Genomic DNA, 16,618 nt, shown 5'->3' on the forward strand with positions numbered 1-16,618 from the left:
ATATAGCCCTTATGAATATTTAAGGATCTTAATTCTGTATATAATTGCGCACCAAAGCTTGGCATCTCTATAGACTTCACAAATAAAGTATGTAATGGAGGAGACAGACCTAGCTATATTTCATTAATCACTGACATTAATTAACTGGTGATAATATAGGATGTTACACTTGCTGGATCCTCAGGGAACTGTGAGGAAGGAAATGTGCAGAAGATGCATTCTGTGAAATTTTATGTGTGCGAATATTCACAGAAACTCACACACTTTAAGACTTTGTTCATGTTCCTCAGTGTTTGGACTCTGAGGCGTAAGATTTAAATATATTTTGTTCCAATGGGAGAAAAACAGACGTTGTGAACATGCGTGACATGTTGTGCGTTTTGCATATAGAAAACTGTGAATTCATGTTCAGGCTACATTTTAAACACCGTAACAAGGTTCATGTCGCTAAAGGGAAATAAATGATCTTTTGTCTACCAGTAAAGAGCAGAGGTGCATGTGTGACTCAGAGGGCTGAAAAACAGGAAGTAAATAAGCTTGATCGTATCCTACCTGCTGCCTGTTCCCAGAACAGCTCTGGGAGTAAACCGGAGTGGATTTGAGTGTCATGGTGGAAATCCTCAGTCAAATAAAACAAAGTGGGGCTGCATCGATGCTCTGTCTTGTTTTATATGATGGCTTGAAATAAATGAACTTTAAATGGAACCTTGGCAGGGACGCGGGCTATTGATCGATTGAAGCAGGAGCTGAAGTTTAAGGGCACAGCTTTCCCGGGGCTGGAGCTGTAACTGGAGTAATGAAATTGATTAGGCCAAGGGAGGGTGACAAGCCAGTAGAGTCAAGCCCTTGATGTAAGGAAACAAGAGTGCCATCTAATTGGGGTGTAATATGGGTCTTTAGAGGACATTAAGCACACAAGTGGCGGAAGGGAAGCCACTCTGCTGGATGGAGCCAAGATGATGTTGCACCGGTGTTATTATTTTGTAATTATTCACCCAGCTGATTGGATTATGGGAGTCAAAACTGAGAGTCCAGCCAAGGGTCAGCTTTTACCCAAACTGTAGTAGCAGTGGAAAAAAGCTTCCCCTCTCTCTGCCTCCTCATAGGTCTGGGAGCTCTGAGATTTCGCAGCTCAAAGAAGGAGGAAAAATGTGTTTTCTTGAGAAGAGAAAAGAACCATTCCACTGTATAATTACTGTTACTTCCCTTGGCTGATGCTTGGCTTCTCACTGTGCAGATTGATGATGAGTTTGTTTGTCACTAGAAGGCTGCTTTCACAATCCTCTGGTGAAGTTAAAGATTTTGCAACATCACAAGGAGCGTCACAGCCAAATATGATCCAAACTATGGACCAGTTCATCATTTTAAAACTTGGTACTTTTGAAATTATTTTGTTTGTTGATGCTGCCTTGTGTTGTTTTTAATGCCGTGTGCCGAAGCCAAAGACAATTTTGCACATTTTGCACAATAAAGTTCCAAACAGCCAACTAATCATACAAATTGCACAAGTGCTATGGAGAAACTTGAACCTATGTGTTCGGTGACGTTGGAGACAGCTGCAGCGCATAAACATTTGAACCAAATCATATTCGCTGATTTATGAGTTATCAGATTTTCAGTTTGATGCAGAATGAGCTTCAAAGTGTTTATTGAACTTTTTATGGACAAACTGGAACAAACATTAAAGAGGACCATTGTCACATGTCTTAAAGTGAATCTTTAGCTCAGGCCTAATAAACTTAGAGTACAAAAAATTAAATTATGCAGAATGGTCCAATTCAGAAGAATGCATACGCCTTAAATGTTGCAGCTGGTTAAGGTGGAGCTTTTTTTTTCTTACTATCCAGACTGCTGGGTAGCTTGTGAATTTCACCCTGGGGATCATTTTATCTTATTCATAATATCACATCATAATTTATTTGTTCATTAGATTCTAGATTAATCTGAACCTGCAAAGTAACTTAACTTATCAAATAAACATAGTGGAGTAACAAGTACAATATTAGCCTCTGAAAAGTGGTGGAGTAGAAGCAAAAAGAAGCAGAAAATGGAAATACTTAATTAAAAGTACCTCAAAATTGCACTTAAGTACAGCACTTGAGTAAATGTACTTAGTTACTTTCGGCCACTGCTGACCAAGCTGCTGCATTTGGCACGCCGGGAGTGAGAACAGGCTGATGTACAAAGATCAATATAAGATTCACTTTTCAGGGGAATTGAGCGCAGTTTTATCGAGACGTCTGGACGTCCATTTGACCTGCAGACCCACAAATCAGTGCTTACTGAGCTGTCACTGTTTTGAACCACAGAGTAACTCGGCTGGGATCACAGGGAGTGCAGTGTCCTCCTGCCAGCACAGGCCCTGTCCAGTACAGGGGCATTTATCTCCTGGCCTGAACTGTCTCACTCAACAGGATGGCCAGAAGTTACGGTGCATTACAAGCACTTAGCGCAGTGATATCAAGGTTCACCTCCGATTTCCAATCTCAGGCCAGAATAGTGGGCTGGGAGGCCGTCATTAAAAAGCCATTACATGCCCATATTTCATATACCAGTCTCTCCTATGTTTCAAGGTGTTAAAAGCTCAATGTATATTTCCTCTATATTTAAGCGGCAGGACAACGGAGCAGCACATAGCATCTCACTAGCAGCCATTGACCTTGGCCTAGCCAGCCTTCATTAGCTTTTAGACACTTATCACTCATAACTGGGTTTGTCCTCTCCGCAACGTTTCCTCCTTCACTTCACTTAGGCTGGAAAATAATGGCTGAAATCCATTTATCTGCCATTTCCAACAAGTGCGTGACATTAACAAATTATCTACTTTTCACTAAGTATGGCCAAGGTACCCTCTAAAGGATTCCTCCACTCTGCTGGCCAAGGTCAGACCTTTTTAGAAACTGCCTTTTTTTCCCCCTACCTGAGCTATTTTCTTTCCTTCCCATCTTTAAATATTCATTCTGCTTTTGCATGCCGGGCTGAGATTTTATGAGCACTATCAGCCATATTTCTCCAAACACACATCTTTATTTGTTTTTGATTATTTATGCTCCACTCTGACTTTATAACTCACATCCCTAGGAAAACATTGATCCAAGAGGCAAATGAATCTAATTAGGACCTCTTTCTTCTGTGCTGAATATTGACTTGTTTTGAAAGGTGCCTCTCCATTTCAAGCGAATGTCTCTGGAATGCTCAGTCCCAATCTCTTTAAGGAAAACTTCTAAATGCTGATGAGATATTTTAGTCCACAAATGCAATCCTGTACAGATCTATAGTGGCGCCTCCTCGTTCATAATGTATTACATTAATTGCAGGATGTCATCACCGGTGCTCTAATTTCCAGCTCTCAGGAACTCAGAGGCACCAGTTGTTTTTGCACTTGTGAAGGTTTTTCTTTCTCTTTTTCATCCTAAATCTTAATCCTAAATTCCTCAAACATCCATTGTGAGTGGAGAGGCGTGTAATCTCCGCATTGCACTCTTGCACATGCGGGGCCCCTGGGCTCATCCTGTCAATCTGGTCAACAAGGACAGTGCAGGAAGTGATGATGTACCATTAGTCAAGAATCATCTCAGCTAAGAAGAATCTTTGTTCTTGACACAGAAAACTTGTGTTCCATCTCGATCAGTGAGGAAATGGGGCCTGGCGAAGCGTGCGTCGTCTCACATTTGTCTTGAGTCGCTGTCCCAAGGCACCGGCGCCTGTTCACAGCATTACACTGCTGGCTTTTGTCGTAAAGCCTCTGCATTTCGCCATTTCACACAAACCCAATTCTAAAATGTTCCGTCGCATTCCATGTAGTTGATTTCTATTTAAAATGGTCATGATTATTTTATTTTGTAACATTAATGGAAGTACATTTGGGGGTGGAGGAGGAGGGGGGGGGAAGGCATTTGCAATTCATATTTCCCTGCATGATTACATTAAGAGTATGTTCTGTCATATTTGATTAATGTATCGTGTTTTCTTTAAAACAGGATTAAAATATGAAAACCGACAGAAATGGAGCTATTACAAAGAATGATCAATTTTTAATAATCTACTCAAGGAATGAAAAAAATGAAGTGCTGCTCAGAAATGCACAGATCAGGATTCTGCAACATTTTGTAATCAGTGTTAGGCTGCGAAAACAAGCTTTGTTTAAGGCACAGACACAATTAACATGAAAGGCTGGCAGGCCAAGCTTTTATGGCTTTTATGTTACAAAGCTTGAATTAGTGATATTACTTACCACGGTTGCCAGGTGTACATGTAGTACCACATTGGATGGCACATTTATGTAAAACGACCCAGATTCTTCGACTTTATAGGCCTGTTTCTGTGTGGAAAAACTATAAAAATATTGTCTTTTTCACAAACTCTTTGTGTATTTACGGCAGATATCTTTTAAATCTACTGATAATTTACACAAGCAATCATAAAGTTTAATGCGCACTCTTTAATTTCAACGGGTGAACGCAAATGAAAACATAAATAACAGAGAAATACAGGCTTAAACACTGGTACTGCTGAGACTGTTGTAAAAAGTACTTTAACTGTCAGTTTCTTATGAGCACGCAGTACATCATCAGTCGCACCTTTGGATGTGCTCTTTGTTGTGTATTCTGAAATATATTTGCGGAAAGTGTTCTCTATTAATCTCTCATAGGGAGACATCTTTCATGCACAAGCAGAAAGTACCACACTCAGTCAGATATTTAACCTTGTGGAAACACTGCAGAAAAGGCAGCTCCAGCTCTTTAGTCAGCGCCAGTAGCCATTTTTGAAACAAAGTGTGAGTACTGGAATAGACGTGGGCCTCCAATTCCACTGTCAGCCATTTAGCCTGACCATGGGTGACTGTGAATTAAAAAGAGGGGCCTTTATGTGCGACCCTGCAGCACAAAAGGCTACATCCATAACTTATAGAGACAGGGAGGCCATTAGCCGCCACTGCCAGGCCACCTTTACATAATATGGTGTGTGCGGACTAATCACTGAGCTGAGGAGTCAAACTGCTTGAAGTCTACACTGTATATACACTCCATCCACACGCAGGGAAAACAAGGTGGGCTCGGAATGATAACACGCTCCTCATGTGTCGCACAGGCTTTCTGTGCCAATAGCACTTGGAAAACCATTTTCAGGAAAATCCTTCTGCTCGGCTCAGGGTTAAAGGCTGCTAATCCAAAGTTAACGTCTATCATGTGAGATCAATTGACCGTTTGTGTGTGTTTGTGTGTGAATGGAAGCCTGTTTCTCCAAACAAATCACATCCATATGGCCTTCCAAATGCGGGGACAAATCACAATGTCTCTGAAAAGCCAATTATTAATGCTGAAGCGGTGCTTTTTCTGAGGGCGAGTAAAGACAACAAAGTGTGACTGGGGAACCAGAACCACATGGGCCGGGACGATGATGCTTACAGAGGAAGTTCCAACAACAAACTATGAGCAGCTGTCAATATGGCAGAGTGTGAAGCCCATATGAGCAATGATATGTCCCAGTCTAACCGGTTTATAAATGACTTTCATGCAAAAATCCCCCATGTGATTTTTTCCTTACTTTTTGAAATTCTGCGTGTGCTGCCGCCCATACGCTTTTATTTCCTCTCTGTTATTTTTAATGACACCTTTTACATTTTATCACATTACACCGATAAAAAAAGAAGGGAGCAATACGAGCAAAATTGTTTTGATCGGCCTATCCACCCTCTAATCTTTCAAATAAAGTGAAACACAAGTGTCTTTGATTGTGCTTATCTAAAACAGTTAGACTCACTATAAAGTTGCTACTTGTGCAGAAATCAGGTAAATGATACTGTGTATGCCGCTTAAAACGGATTTGCAAACCATTTGGCCTGACTGCTCTTCATATTACCTTAATGTCTCCCAAACGGCCAAAGCCAAGAATGAATTATTGATAGCCATCATATGGATCGCACGCTGTGGCTCCACATGCCTATTAGAGGGTTTTGTTCATTCATTTACGCTAGCTTGGACGGCTGCCTTGAACGACACATCACTCTTCTTCTTTTACTTTTATCCATTAGCTGTTAACAATAACTGACTTTATGCAGGTTGCCGAGTTTCCAGCAAACACTGAAAACAAAGTAACGCTGTGGGGATCATTTGCGTGCTTTGTGGCTGTACTTCACTGTCTGTAATTTGACCTTTGACGTCTCCGGTTAGCCTGCAGTCCATTTAGGCTTTCCTCCACTTCTGCATGGAAATTGGAAAAGGGGAGACAACACTTTCTGGCGAAACGATTGTAATGATAATTGCTAAGTTTAAAAAACAGAAATCTAATTGTGCAGATCCCCCCGGAGACTAATATTGGACTATCTTATAAAAGGCGCACAGTATCCCAGCAATGATTTATTGCTGAATTCCAGTCATTTTCAATACATTATAGTTTCCAAATTGTGTTTAAATTGAGTGTAGAGGAGAAAAGGCCATTAGGAGATGCAGAAATGAAGATTATATTTAAATATTCATGCACTCGGTACCTTATTATTGAATCTGTACACTAACAAAATCAATATTAAGTGCAGTTTGACATAAATTTATTTATGAATTTCGACTTTCTAAGTACTTGCGTTTTTTCACTCAAAAAAGGATGAGCATAATGCTGTAATGATATCAAAACAGTGTGTCAGGGTGCATTAGTCTGGGAGTTTATGAACCCGCACATAAAAACTCAGGAGCGTCCCTGTAGAAGTGCTTACTAGGCAGAAATGTCGCTTTTTACAAACATCAGTCATTTTACAGCCCTGTATCACAGGGTGCTCCTCGGCTGTGGGTGATAGTTAGAGAAAGATGCAGTCATCTTGTTTGTCCTAAATGAGATCTTTGCAGTAAGCCTACTTGTATTAAGGCCTGGGAGTGGGACTGTGTAACATTTAATTAAAATGGATGTCTCTCGTTGTGCCTAACCTGTCCCCCTAACTCCTTCTTGTTTCCAGGCCATGTCTTTGTTTAGACAACAGCCCAATGTGACACTTATGACATGAGGACACTGTGGTTCAGAGGATTTTCTTGTTGCATGACTCTTAATACAGCAGCACACAATAACATGTGATTGGCTGTCCCTCGCTGAAAGCCTCAAGGAGAATTATAAATATACTGCTGGTAATAAAATAGCAGTGTCTTGTCTTTTTATATTGCATTGTGTTACTGAGAGCACAGGAATTGCAAAGTTTCTCGTTCGTATCGCACATGCTTTGTGCACATGTGTGGGAATAACTGTTAAAATCGAACGTATTTCCATACGTTTTCAAAACTGTTTCTCATCCTTTTGTTTTTTATAGAAATGTGAGCAAAGTTAAAAGGCTCTTTATTGGAGGAGCCACATCTCTGGACACAAGATGATGCCATAAAAGCAGGAAGGCATGGAAAAGCAAAACATCAATCTGAACTAAGAGGGGGAAGCAATAAATCAGAGAATCATAGCCTTCTGCCCCGCCTTTAAAATCATTTAAACAGATTCAAAAAGCCTGATTCTGCTCGAGTCTGTCTGTAAGCACCCTTATAAACCCTTTATGTGCCTTAGACACAGAGGATAAAACCACAGAACCTTATTGAGAGACAGAAAAATGATGCCCTGTTCCTGGGAAGTGGATGCTTTAAACGCTAGTATCGGTATTGGGATCACAGAGCGGAGATGGGTAAGTAAGGATCAAGGAAGTCGTCCATCCAAAGCATTCCTCTAATATGTTTTACAAACCTTTTCAGGTCTCTGTTTCAATGCTGAGGTCCGCTCACATCCAGAGTTAAAGGATTTATATGAGTTTATCAGATCCTGAGTACGTCTACAATATTGTAATTTCCTTATTTCCTTATTTAGAAACATATCAGCCGTTCTGCCTAAACCCAGTGCCAGTGGACGAGGAGGATAAAGACGTAACAGACAGTATCAATCAGCGCACAGCCAGGCACAACTTCTGCTCTCAAGCCACATCGTGTATCCGTGTGATACGATATTAGACGTTTGTTTCACCAACCTTACTGAGAGAAATAAAAGATATTTTATTACTTTTGACTTAAGGGCAAATCCTTAATCTATATATGTGATCTAACTCGTATTCATGGCAGAAATAAGCCCACTGACGAGCACGCTATGACAAAGGCATCAGAAACATGACCTGCTACAGCAAGGCGACCCATAAAAAGTCCATGTCCTTTTTTTAAACTTATCTCCGCTACGGAGCTGACACAAAGTGCTGGCAAACATGTGTAGAGGAAAAGGAAACTCCAACACACTCTGCACATCTCTGTGTCGACAGGAACTTGAGGAAAAAAGCTGGACTGCAAGTTATCTGACTGAGCATTAGACAGACAGATGTCCAACAGCGTGGAGAAAAAAAGGCAGGGACATGGAGACTGTAGAGACAAACTGGACTTCACATAAACAGAGGAACCCGCTGAAATGGAAATTCAAATACAGATACAAGTTTTTCTCAGGGATCAACAGCGGTGGAAGCTAACATTGACATTTACAGTACATTTACTCAAGTAAAATACTTTTGAAGTTCTTGTGCAAACATATTATTCCCTTAAATAATATAATATAAAAAATATACTTTAAATATATTGATTTAAGTCAACTTGGGAATCTTTGTATATCACAGTATTGTAGTATTCTGTATTAGTGTTGGGGGGGACACAGTCATGTATTTGTATATCATAATATTGCAGTATTCTATACTAGTGTCCCTTCAACACTAATATACTATACTATGATCCTATAATACACAAAGACAACACTGTGTCCCTCCAACACTAATACAGGCCAGTCCTGCCATCAGAAACAAATCTGCATGCGTTGGATGTGGACCTCAGCTGTGGATGGTGTCCAAGAATTGGCGATGAATTAAAAAAACATAAAAAATAATCACCCTCCTGTTGCCTTATGTGAAATTATAATAGACAGAGGTTTGTATATGTTTTGCAGCTCAGGTTAGTGTGGCTGGAAAACAGCCAGAGATTACAGCTTTTGTTTTTTTGGCATTTCCTGAGGTAACAGAAAGGTGAGGGTTTCTATTAGAAGGGATTGGAAACATACAGTATGTGAGCCCACATTAAACTGTACCATGAAATGCTGCTAAGATCCATTTAAACGTATTCAATCAGCTGACAGTTCAGGCTTTGTAATTTTCAGTAAGAATAAGAAAAGGAATATATTTGTATGGTAATACTCCTCAGAAGGAAAAACAGTGTTAAAGAGTGTGAATAAGAACTCTGCATGTTAAATGTGATGCTTTGACAAAAACTGATTTTTGCCAGACAAATAAAATCTGATAATAAGGTAATAACTGTGTAGCTTAACCAAAATGTGCAAATTGTTAATGAGGGGTGAATATTTCGAGAGCAGCTGTGGCAGCTTATTATCAGCCAGGCTGTATGAGGTGAAGCTGTTTGGAGGGAAACGTATGTGTTTCACAGCCACATTCATTCACTTTTTCTTCTCTCTTTCAACATCAATTTTACACTTTCACTGACTGAGGTGACACATTTTGAGTGCAAAGCTTTGACTGTGTTGGCGATGTAGACGGCAAAGTTTTTTCTGCGGTCCCGTTGTGTCCTCTGTCTGTTTCAACCCCTCAGTCCTCTTTCATCCCTGTTCACCCAAGAAATGGAATCATAAAAACCATTCATGCTAAATGAAAAAGGGCATCATAAAGCTGCATTACACTGGAGTACACTCCTCTGCACCTTCCATCCTTATCAATATCACCCTTCGTCTCCTCGTGCATCTCTCTTCCCCCCTTCCTCTTGAAACAAAGCATAAAAGCCTGAGAAAGAGGCACAATCTGTCATTCCTGTAATATAAGATAAAAGTCTTTAAAAGCTAAAGGTCCAGGTTGTTTTTTTTTTTCTCCTTCGAGCCGGCAGCCTTTAAGACGGCTCCTCAGGATTAGCAGCATGAAGAACTATATATTATTTGCAGAAGAGCTTAGTGAGCAGTCTAAGCCTATACATATAAGTCAATTTATATTAGAATTTCCATACGTGCATTTTCTTGTTACCGTCAATATGCAAAAATGGTACTTACTAACAAATAATGCATAATGTACTAGAGGCAGCACATCAATAACTGCATTTGAGCTTTAAAAGAAAATGCAAAAAGGCAGAGCATAAAGACGGGCCGTATAAGATATACAACACATTAAACAGGAAAACGTCAAAAATATAAAGATGGCTCTTTGCTCTGGAGACAGCGAGTCGTTTATCTATAAAGAGGAGGAGGAAATAAAAAGCTTCCATCCCCGAGTTCCTGTGTATTTCATTTACTAACAAAGTCAGGTTATCTGCTTACAGACAACTCTCTTCCTCCTGCCAGACCTCCACCCTCCGTCAGAGAGAACGAGACCGGAAGGAAAAAGGCGACAGACTGAAGACGCTCACATCTCTCATCATCTAAGGTTCCCTTTTAATTCAGATGCAAAAAAATACCCTGTTTCAGCTGATTTAATAGTCTATTCAGGGCAAAACACATGAGTCGCACATGGTTTGGTCCTAAAAAGGAGGGGTTTTTTTTCTCTGTGAAGAAAAAAGGCAGTAGTTACTTAAAGAGCAGCAGTTTGGGAAAGCACTCTTGAATACAAAACCTGTCAATGTACACCTCCTTCGGGCACTTTGGTACACCACATAACACATGTTCCTCTCTGCCGGCTGGCTCAGAGAGGAGAGGATGCTGTGTAGCTTTGTGGTGAGGTGTACTGTTGCTTCTGTTGCATTTTCTCCCACTGGTTTGACATTCAAGATCGCTCAATTATGTATGAACGGCAAGCAATATCCTTTACCATCAGGCCCCAATGTAACATATTTCATTTTCAAGGGCTGCAGAGCACAATCAGACCCTCTGTGTAATTACGACTTATTAAAAATGATTCCAAATTATCAGTGGATCTGTGGGCTGGTGTCTGGGTCCAAACTGAGAGCTGTTGCACTGTATTACTCGCAGAGTAACTTCCCATGGGTGGATGGTCTGTCAACAAAGATCCCTGTCCTTAGATCACTGAACACTACAAATTAATTAAAGGAAAATCACAACATCATTGAATTTGTACTCATATATGTAATGTGACAAGGAGCACCTATGGAAGCCGGAGGTTTTTTTTTCGCTCTTCAGAAATGAGTGGCTTTTGGGAATAAGCATTATTGGAAAGGCACCCTCACTGACTTGTTGCAATACACTTTAAGCACTTTCGTGACTAGTTTTTGCTCCCTATACACAGACTCATAATGAGAAAACACAGTTCAGCAGAGAAAAGACATCTCAAACAGCGTGTTTACCCTTCACACAACATGGAGGAATTAAAAATGGATGAGCGCCCCATCCATTATTTCAACCTCCAAATGGCAAAATCTGTATAAAGCTCTGAGTATCCGTCTGGGTGAAAATAAATAAATCAAATATGCACTTCAGCGTTTCCTGCCTTTTTCTGCATAGGATTCGGTGTCGTGTTTGCGGAGGGCACATCCTGCTCTTGAAAGCATGATGAGCTTTCTAAACGTATATAAATAAACCAAGAGTTTTCAGTTAGCTTCGCATCTTTTCCGTTAATTCAAATGATTTTGTCACTTTTTCCAGCGCAGTGCATTTAATATTTAGGCTACTCTCATACTTCTCCCAGCCCCATTCTCCCAGCTGAATTTCCCCTATCTGAAGTATTCTAATTTGCAAACACAGTGGTGTCAGAAGTGATTTTGCTGTAAAGCCACTAATTATATGCAACATCAATGCGATGTGGGGAAAACGTTAAAAATTTAGCATCACAAGACAAATGGAAAAATGCGTGCTGAAACAAGGAAAAGAGGCACTAACATTCACAGTTTTTCAATGAATAATACATGCCCAACCCCCCCCCCCCCACCCCCCAACCCCCCCACAAGGACTCACCCAGACTGGCTTCAGTGTCACTCGCATCTTTATCCTAAAAAAAATATGTGTTTATGACTTTTCACATGCAGCGCTGCTGTTTGCATCCACTCATTAAAGGAATTGTTGACTATATGAAGCATTGTTCTGTGGGCTGATTTCATTAGCAGCCTGTGTGTGCAGAAGTGGAAAAACAATAGGAGGAAAAGAAAGGAGCCACGAGGTGAGCAAGACCATACCATGAACAATTCAAACTGATTTCTACATGTAAAAATCCGCGTACGGTCTTTCTGCTTCGGCATGAAAGCAAGCGTTTAAAAAGTGCTGGAAAGTTCAGATCTTTTCACTCCCGCAACGTGATAAATGAGGATTAAATGACGTTTAAAAGGGGTTTCAGCGTTTTCAGCAAATTCTCTGAGCAGAAGAACAATCTTATAGACAATATTAACTGGCTTGTAATTACCTCACCTGTTTGCAGCAAGACTGAACAAAAGTATTAGTGCCTGTGGTTTATTGTGGCTCCCAAGGCACTCACCAAATGGCAGCTGTGTGTACTGTGTAAAGGTGCAAAGGAGGTTGATATGCTGTTGGTGCATCGCGCTGATAGCAGTTAACATGACCTGCCCTCTGAACTCTCTTAACCAAGACTGACATGGTGGGTCATTGTCGATCCAACAAACAACTTTGCTTTATTTTGAAGGTATTTTCATGGCTCCCTTTACACAGTAATTATATTCCAAATCATTATGTGTTGTAAAGTCTATTGACCCCTAGTAAACTTATATTTACCAAGCTGGAACAGTTAATGAAATAGTCTTTTAATTAGCACTCCTCTTAAGGGTGGAACATCTGAAGGGGTCCCTGTTTTGTTTTGGCTTTGTGGTTGACTGAAGGGTGCAGATCCACTGTTCTAAGATAAAACAGTAATATCTTAATTAAGACGTGCCGTTTAACTGTTTACAGTCAAAGTCAACACCATTGTATGTACCTCTGTGCCAGGGGCGGCACCTGCAGTACAGGAATATTCACCGCACTATGAATCAATAAAACAATATCATAATTTCTTCTTTTGTTGTTTTGTTTTTTTAGGGCCAGGTCGTTTTTCAAGCTTGACTGATTGAAAGTGGTCTGACTACTCAAGGTAACAACTGGAGAGGGGGTGTGTGCGTGGGGGGGGGGGGTTCTTTGCTGCTTGTATAATGCAGTCTTTGGCAGGCTCTCTCTTTGTATTAGATACATTAGGACGGAAATGTGCACTAACTTAAAAATGCTCATGTGAAAAAACATGGAATGTATTAAATTAATGGTCTCTTTTGCCTCAGGGCAGTAATGAAAAGGGACCCCCAATGAGTTCATTTTTCACGGCTTTGGTTATGCATTCAACACTCTAATTGAATTTCAATGTAAGTTTTACAAAGTCTTTATTACAGTGACTCTTGATGTAAATTACATGTGATCTATCGTGGGACTTTCACCCATTAAGTAATTTAATTGTGACATGCACTTTCTACGCACCTCATGCTTTTATGCCTATTCCTCCTCATCTAAATTGTCAGTTTCTTCTATTATCTGCACTGTTTATATGGATTGAGGAAAGTAGTCTGCATATACTCTAGGCAACTTTCATGAGAGCAGCTCCTTAAAAGGAGTAATTGCTCGTCTCCCCCATGCTAAGAGAGGGGACAGCAACCGACAGCTAGAGTATACTGGAGTATACACAAGTCACAAGGATTTGCAAGATGTTTGCAGATGACTGCACGCAGCACATTTTATCTGGGAAAAGTATATTATTAGATTTACGCTGTGAAGAGGAAAAATCCAGCACTCAGAGCAACTAAAATTCATCAGGTTTTCCAAATTTCTGCCGAAGAGAAGCCAGCCTCTGAGCAACCTGTGAGAAACACGTGAAACACCTAAATAAATGTGCATCGTGCATTCAAGTGGAGACAATATATTCAGTGCTTTCTTTGTGCGTGTGCTCGCGCAATGTTTCAAACTCTGTGAACTGTATTCTCAGACCTGATATCTGAACTGCAACCTGGGAGTCAGTTTTCTCTGTCTCCATCTAGTGTTTCTGCCTGAAGTCACTGTTCGAGCCTCACAACATCCAGAGCATAAAACCATCACGTCCCCTTTCCTTTACCATTAAATACACAAAAAGTCTAAAAAAAACCCCTCACACACACTGAGAAGACGGAAATCTTAAACACAATCGGCGCGTTTCTCATCAATAGCGCGGCTGTGTGTGGGCACACGTGTGACTGTGCATGAGCTGTCTGAAATACTGAGGCCGAATTGACCCGATCATTAGGAGGGGGAAGAGGCTTGACCTGATATTTCCTCTGTTGTTTGGTCAGGAAAAGGACGTTATTGTAAAAGGGCTGTAAAGATAAATAACCTTGCCGTTTCCATGGCAAAGGCACAAACAGTGGCTGCAGAAGACAAAAGACCTGAAGACAATAAATCCAGCACTGTCAATTTTGTTTAGTTTTCAGAGTGTTTTTGAGGGAAATATGGTTTCAAAACAAGAGGCCACGTCCATTTTTCCATGGAGAAAGGGAAATCAGATCATTTTTTCTGCTTTTTCTGAACAGGCCACAGTTTCATCTTGTACGTTAGTTTCCAGGCCACGCCATCCTGATTGGTAATAGGAATATCTGACACCATATTTTGCCTTTGGATCAGGAAACTCCTTGTACAGCTGTATACATGTTTTTATAGCCTTTGAAAGAAAGGGTATTGTCTTTAAATTCCTAAGAATACTTGGTCCAGCCCTCAAATTTAAGTGGAAAACCATCCCAGGCCCTTTTTCTTTTTTTTTTTTTACAAGCTGAACAATCGAGTGAACATGCACATTTGCCTTTTTCTGGAGGTCGACTGGAGTTCATCTCAATACAACAAATCCAGGTACTACTGCGTATATGTGAAAGAAACTTGTATATAAAGCTTTTTGTGGCTCCAGAGGGAGCTGTGTGAAGTCTAAGAAAGTCTGGAGGTGTGCAGTCAGAAAGAAGTCAGCCTACCAGACCTCGCTACATAGCCACCACTAGCATAACACACCTGAATCTTCAACCAAAGTGTTGGAAAATGAGTTGCACTGTGGGTAATGTGCGTGCCAGATTTTGACAAGGAAGAGGAGTGATAGCTTTGGTTCTCCTTTTTCAAACCTGCCCATTGTGTGTGTGACATGTTATAGGAGTGCAGTGCTAAATAAGCGGTGTGCTAATTTAACATGAAGAAATAACTCAGGATGTTTCTCAAAATACCAGAAAAGCAACTTTCATTTTCATTTGTTCCCTCTCTTCTGTCATCACCTGATTATCTATTATACAGTGCAAAAAAAAAAAAAAAACCCTCCACGGCTGCCCTCTCTGCCCCCTCCCAGCACCGCCCCATCTTCTCATCACCAGGGGAGACGATCCTCGTCAGAAGCGAGGCGTGATGAAGAGCGGCCTTATCACTCCAATACAAGAGCAAACACAGGAGTCTTTACAGCACGTCGTCTCAGAAAGCAGAGCACGGCAAGATTACTGCCCTTTAAGAAGCCCTAAGACACGACCAATCCCAAGTAGTGTTTTATCTTGACAGTTTGCGGCGCTTTGTTTGCCTTTTCTGTGAAGCCTGGGGATAAAAGAGCAGCCTCTGTGAGCTGTGTCTGATTAGGATCTAATTGTTAACATTCATGGTGCCTTTTTATTATCTAGCCTGGTGTTGCCATACATGCAGCAGGTAGAGGCCTTCTCAGTGTTATGAAGGACTCTCCCCTCGCCGCTCTCGTGTGCTACTCAAGTACTAGTTAGCACTAAGGTGGCAGGAAAGGAGCCCCCAGCTCGTCGACATCAACAACAACAACAACAACAACATCAACAAACAGGAATTGATGGCGAGTGTTTATTATCTGGTTTAATTGCTCCTCATCTGGAGGATCTGACAGTTGCGGTTAATGAGAGAGGGAGAGGAGGCACGCGCTGTTGGCAGCGAGCTTCATAGTGTAAGACATGCGGGTGTGTGTGTGTGTGTGTGTGTATACATACAGCTCAACAGAAGAAACACAAGTATCAAAATGCTTGTCGAATGATTAAAATAGGCCCCTAAATGAGAAATTTCATGTCCAAACTGAGGCCTCATCCTACTGTAACCTATGTGTCATCACACACACTCTGCAACAAATACACCTGTAAACCCACAGACACACACAATCACACACCAGATCTTAGCCTCTGTGGGCTGTGTACACTAATCAGATGCCGAGCAAAGACAGGATGTCACTGAAATCGAGCCTCTTCCTCAATTTTTCATCTGGCCTGCAGCAGCCCTGGCTCAGGTCCAACCAGGGACCTCCCTGACATTGTGCAGTGTCACGCACACACATCCAAGCACAGTCTGACAAAGAAAGCATCAAGACCAGTAGGCCTTTATGGAAGAGGGGATGCTCGGAGGAGGCCTAGAGGACAGGAGCAGTGTTCTCCTCGAAGAAGAAAGAAGCAAATGATGAGAGAACGAGGAAATTGAAACGTCTGCTGATGATATTGCCCCTCCGCTGAATGCCAGACACACACATAAACACACATATAAACACACATCACCACAACCACCATTAGAGACTTGTTGTCCCATTCATAAATTTCACCCGTTGAGAAACACGGGCATATCTTAAACAGGGCATACCCGCCCCTTTTACTACTCCAGCTCAGCAGGCCCACATGGGAACAATTAGGGGTATACGCAAGTTTGGCGAAGGTCCGTAGCAACC

Source organism: Chaetodon auriga, chromosome 10 (genome assembly GCF_051107435.1).
Source record: "Chaetodon auriga isolate fChaAug3 chromosome 10, fChaAug3.hap1, whole genome shotgun sequence".
NCBI lineage: Eukaryota > Metazoa > Chordata > Actinopteri > Chaetodontiformes > Chaetodontidae > Chaetodon > Chaetodon auriga.